General features: G+C 47.6%; 1 pseudogene; it reads right to left on the reverse strand.

Annotated features, from left to right (window-relative positions):
- Positions 1-479: 479 nt before the first annotated feature.
- On the reverse strand, positions 480-3,122 carry LOC102760865 (annotated as a pseudogene).
- Between the last annotated feature and the right edge of the window lie 2,643 nt (positions 3,123-5,765).

Here is a 5,765-nt window from a genome sequence, read left to right on the forward strand (position 1 = left end):
TAAGGACGGAGGTAGTAGCAGGGTGGGGATAATTAAGGGAATGAATATTAAATTTAATTTTAATTAATTTTTAAAAAGGAAAGATATTGGGGAGCTAGCAATGCTACAGAAACAGGGTTAGACGCCTAACTAGAGAAAGACGCTGACATTAGCAGAGAGATATTGAAGACCTGTGAGCTTAAGTTCTGAGATTTAAAGAGAGTAGACTAGGCAGTGGTCACCCTCCCAGCCCCTGCTTGACATCTGCTTCAGATCATTCCAGAAGGAAGGAGAAGGGCAGAGAGGTAGGGAGCTTCACAGCAAAGCCAGCTTCAGCCTGGTCACCTCACCCACCTGCCATTCAAGGAGTTCCAGGCGAATAGTTTAAAAACTGGTGGCACCCAGACTGTCATTCAGGAGGAGGGAACTCATTCCAGGTTTCCAGAAACTCCTGTTTCAGATCTGAGAGTATGCAGCTGAGCTTTTCTGGCCAGCCAGTAGCTGCTTGGTCAGTTTTGCTGCCTTGACCCCATCTCCAGGAGGGGCTACGCCAAAGGAAGTAGAGGGAGTCCAGCCCTCAAGCCTTTTGAGGCACATCAGGTGGAGAAGGAAAAAAGGGGCCTTGAGGACACTGATTCTCGGAGGATCTGGTGGAGGCAGCATCTCTTCTGGGCTGGGCACAGAGTGGAGACTTCAGACAGCAGAAACACTCCTGTTGGAGCTACAAGCCCCTAGAATTGCTCCATGGCCTGTCTCGGGTTCCCTTGGATCTCATCTGCTCCTGAACAGCACCTGTCATGGCAAGTCCATCTCCGGCCCCCATCTCCCCAGAGCCAATGTGAGTCAGGTGGACAAAATTCTTTGGTTCCCCGATCATGGTCCGATTGATCCGTCTCTTCTTCTTCTTCGGCTGGGGTTTCTCTACCACACAGCAGCCCAGTTTGTGCCAAAATTCACCCGTGTTCCCTGATGGTTCCGGTTTCACTCTTCCGCCTGAGGCCCCTGAGGGCTCTTGCTCAGGTGCCCTGACCACCTGCTCGTCACTCCCTTCAGGTGTCACAACACCCTGGGTTCACTCCGCAGGACGGGGCTAGAGAAAGGAGAGTCCTCGGAACACTTAGCTGAGCAGTAAAGGCCAGTGTCCCCAATCCCGAGAGACCAGCAGGGCCAGAGAGTGAAGTGGGCAGGCAGGCGCAAGATTATGTCTTCCTCAGGCTTGGAACCCTGCTCTGCTCCGGCATTGAGGCGCCTGGCTAGAGCTTGTTGGGGGGCTCCTGCTCGATGCCCACCAGTGTGGGGTTCCCGGACTGGCTCCTTGGTATGGTGGGGTGCTGAGGCAGGCCAGCAGCGGTGAGGCTCTGGCCCCAAGGGTTTTAGACAAGAGATTGTAGCCTTATCATTGGGAACATGAAAGAGGATAAGATCACGTCAGGAGATACTATAGACAAAAAGCAAGTACGGGACAGGGAGCAGCAACATTTTAGACTAGCCAAAGGAAGGGTGGCCAGCAAAAGGAAGAAGAATGTTCTTAGGGTGTGTTGACCAGGAGAGTGCAGAGTCAGAGTCATGGAGGCCAAGAGGACAGAGCTTTCAGCAAGAGGAGGAAGGCTCCCAGTGACTCATCAGTAGCAGGGGGCTAAGAACCAGGAATGAGGACTTACCCTCCAGAGTGGGCCACTGGCTGTTGGTGGGTGACCATGGCAAGTGCAGAAGACCAGCAGAGGCAGAAGCTCAAATGCAGTGCATCCTGGGATGAATGGGAAGTAAGGAGATAAATTATACAATTGCTAAGGGGGTAAGGACGTGTGATTTTAGCCTGAAGAAATCCTTGGACATGTTAATAGGGAAGAGAGGAGGAACAAAGAGTGGGTGAGAGGTTGAAAAGAAAGGGTAGAGAGAGGAGAAGTAAGAAGGTAGGATAGGAGGAGGCAGGAAGAACTCAGGTGGGGTTGGGGCAGGGATTCATGTAGAGGAAGTGAGGATGAGGGTTGGTCTAGAACTGAAGGAGGGACTCCTTACCTTCTGAGGTTAGAAGAAAAGGAATGAGAAAGGGATTGGATGTAGAAAAATGGGTAGGTAGGAAAGGACATCGTTGAGGTTGATGATCTGATTTCTTCTATTTTGTCACTGAAACAGAATAGTTTATCTGCCTAGAGTAAAAGGGGTGCAACTGGAAAGGGATCATAGGAAGAGGTGAAAGTTTGGTGTAAAGCAAGGGAGCAAACTGAGGAAAATTAGAAACATGAATAATTGGTGGTCTAAAGTTAGAGAAAATGTAGTGGCTTTAATGGACATGGTGACGTGATTTTCCCCCTATCACTCAGTTCTATGCACAGAGATGTTAAACAACAAAATACCTGTGTAGCCATTAAAAGTTGTCACAGGGAATATTCACTGGCAAGGAAAAACGCCTCAGATACGCTGTAGGAGAGACTGTCGGCAGCATCCTAGAACCCCTTGGCATGCATCTCTGTGCAGATCTCTGTTCCCGAAAGGCTGTTTGCTGTGACCACATGGAGCTCCCTGCCTGAGGCTCTCTGGCCAGGAGGCGTGCTAGAAGTCAGTGCTAGGGGAATGCCCATCAAATCCCAGGGGAATTAGTCCTTCCTCCTCAAACTTCCCAGCCCAAACCACTACAGACGGAAAGTTTATGGTCAAATACTTTAGCTTCCTCAGCCCTCCTTGGGGACGATTGTGAGATGTTTTCTACACTGTTTCTAAAAGTTCTCCAGCAGAACTCAGCTCCAGTTGCAACATGGTGCCAACTGGATTAATTATACATTTATTGGCTTCCTTCCTGTAATGATTTTTTTAAAGGCCCCAAAGTCTTTGGCATTCCTCCCATTAAGTGGTAGGATCAATGTCCTCTCCCCTTATGGGCTTGTGATGGCCTTGATGAAAATAGTATGGCAGTATTGACACCATAAGATTTCCAAAGCTAGACTATAACAGGCCATCAGCTTCCACTGATTCTCTCAGACACTCACTCTTAGGGAAACCAGTCACCAGGTAAGAAGCCTGACTACACCCAGGCTGCTGTGCGGGGGAGCCCACATGCAGATGCTCTGGTCCATAGACCCAACTGAGCTCCCTGCAGACCCTCAGCACTAACTGCCGGCATGGAAGTGGGCCATCTGGGACATGCAGCCCAGAGAGCCTTCACCTGCCTGAAGGCTCAGAGGACATTTCACATTTGAGCTCTTTCCAAATTCTTGATTCATAAAATTGTATGCAAAATATAAAGGTCCTGTTTTATACAACCAAGGAGTTACTTGTTCCACAGCAATAGTGACTAGAACATTGCTCTTTCCTGTATCTCTTCCCTGCTTTCCTACTGGTATTTCCTGGGGTCACCTTCAAAATAAGTTATGTGCTCTTGAATGTATAGTTCAGGATTTGTTGCTAGGAAACTCAAACCAAGAAAAACTATGTTATAAAATAATAACTATAATCACAACCATGAAAAAGCACCAGGGAAAATTAGGGAAATATATAAAAATATTAACCAGGTTAATTTTTAGGTCAGAAGATTGAGATTGATTTTTATTTTTAATATTCTTTTTGTATATTTTCTAAAAGTTATAAAATATATATGTATTTTTTAATCCTTACCCAAGGATATACATTTATTGATCTTTAGAAAGAGAGGGAGAGAAAGAAAGAGAGAAAGAAAGAAACATCAATGTGAGAGAGAAACATCAATCAGTTACCTCCCATATGTGCCCAACTGGGGACTAAACCTGCAACCTGGGCACATCAGACGATGCTCCAACAAACTGAGCCCCCCAGGGATCTCAGGGTCTCTTTTATAAGGTCATTAATCCCATTCATGAGGGCTCTACCCTCATGACCAATCACTTCCCGAATGCCCCACTTCCTAGTACCATTCATCACATTGGGGTTAGGATTTCAACATTTGAATTTGGGAGGGACACAAACATCCAGCCTGTAACAAATATTAACAACTAGAGGCCCAGTGCATGAAATTTGTGCATTGGAGGGAGGTCCCCTCAGCCCAGCCTGCACCCTCTCCAATCCGAGACCCCTCGGGAGATGTTGACTGCTGAGATCGGGCCTAAACCAGCAGTCAGACATCCCTCTCACAATCCTAAACCACTGGCTCCTAATTGCTCACCTGCCTGCCTGCCTGGTCACCCCTAACTGCCCACCCCACCCCACCCCCCGCTGGCCTGATTGCCCCTCACTGCCTCTGCGTGCCTCTCTGATCACCCCTAACTGTCCCCCCCACTGGCCTGGTCACCCCTTACTGCCCCCCTGCCAGCCTGGTCACCCCCAACTGCCTCCCCTGCTGGCCTGGTCACCCCCCCGAAGTAGTTTTCCTACCCCTAGTTCATATACGAGGTGGCCAAGCCATAATGGTGTTTGATGAGCTGGCAGGTACACTTAACTTCTGGGCTGTCCCACCCTGCATTCCTGTGACTGCACACCAGGTTGGGAGCCCGAGGCCACGACCCTTCATCAGTGGCTCAGGAGAGGGTGTGAGGAGGCAAAGTGTCAAGGCTCCCCAGACCGTACAGCTGGTCGGAGGCTTCCCAAGACACCAGAATGTGCATAGGGTGATGGCTGGCAACAGCGGTCTGAACCAGCATTTCCCTCTCCCTCCCTGCGCCTACACTTTTCAGCAATGTTTATTCATTTCCTCCCTGTGTTCTGAATGGCAAGCACATGTTCACTTAAGCATATTGAGAATAAGGGGGAACTCCAAACTGTAAGATGCTTGGGGCTGGGAGGAAGGCGAGGAGAGCCCAGAGAGGGATGCAATCTCCTGGGCATTGTTCAGTCACCAGGGGAAGCCTCAGGTGGGCTAAGGTGAGCTCAGAGTGTAATTGGGGTAGGTGGGCGGCACTGTGCTTTCTCTGACATTCTCTCATTTGCCCTTGCCACAGCCCTGTGATGTGAGTATTGTTAAACTTATTTTAAAGATGGGGAAAATGAGGCTCAGAGAGGGTGACTGATTTGGCAAAGGACACACAGCATGAAATGGCAGAGCTGAGATTGTAAATCACATGCAGTTTCTATTTCAGGATACCATCTGTCTCTTCAGTTTGGCCACTCTACATTTGATTTCCCTGTACCTCCTTAACCCTCAGATTAACAGTGTGTGGGCTAGGGTAGCAAATGACCTGACAGTGTTAAAACTTAGGTAGCTTGTTTTTAGTATGAACCTCAAATTATGCCATATAGTATGATCAGTTGTCTCATTCACTAACATATAAGGCTAGCATAGTCAGTTTCTTTTTTTAAAAAAATTAAATCTTTATTGTTCAGATTATTACATTAGTTACTCTTTTTTCCCAACATAACTCCCCTCCACCCAGTTCCCACCCCACCCTCCGCCCTCACTCCTCACCCACTGTCCTCATCCATAGGTGCATGATTTTTGTCCAGTCTCTTCCCGAATCTCCCACACCCCTTTCCCCCCCAAGAATAGTCAGTCCATTCCCTTTCTATGTCCTTGATTCTATTATGATCACCAGATTATTTATTCACTTGCTTCTTAGATTCACTTGTTGATAGATGCATGATTGTTGTTCATAATTTGTATCTTTACCTTTTCTTCTTCCTCTTCTTAAAGGATACCTTTCAGCATTTCATATACTACTGGTTTGGTGGTGATGAACTCCTTTAGCTTTTCCTTATCTGTGAAGCTCTTTATCTGACCTTCAATTCTGAATGATAGCTTTCCTGGATAAAGTAGTCTTGGTTGTAGGTTCTTGGTATTCATCACTTTGAATATTTCTTGCCACTTCCTTCTGGCCTGCACT

This window comes from Myotis davidii, unplaced genomic scaffold (assembly GCF_000327345.1).
Source record: "Myotis davidii unplaced genomic scaffold, ASM32734v1 scaffold252, whole genome shotgun sequence".
NCBI classification, from domain to species: Eukaryota; Metazoa; Chordata; class Mammalia; order Chiroptera; family Vespertilionidae; genus Myotis; species Myotis davidii.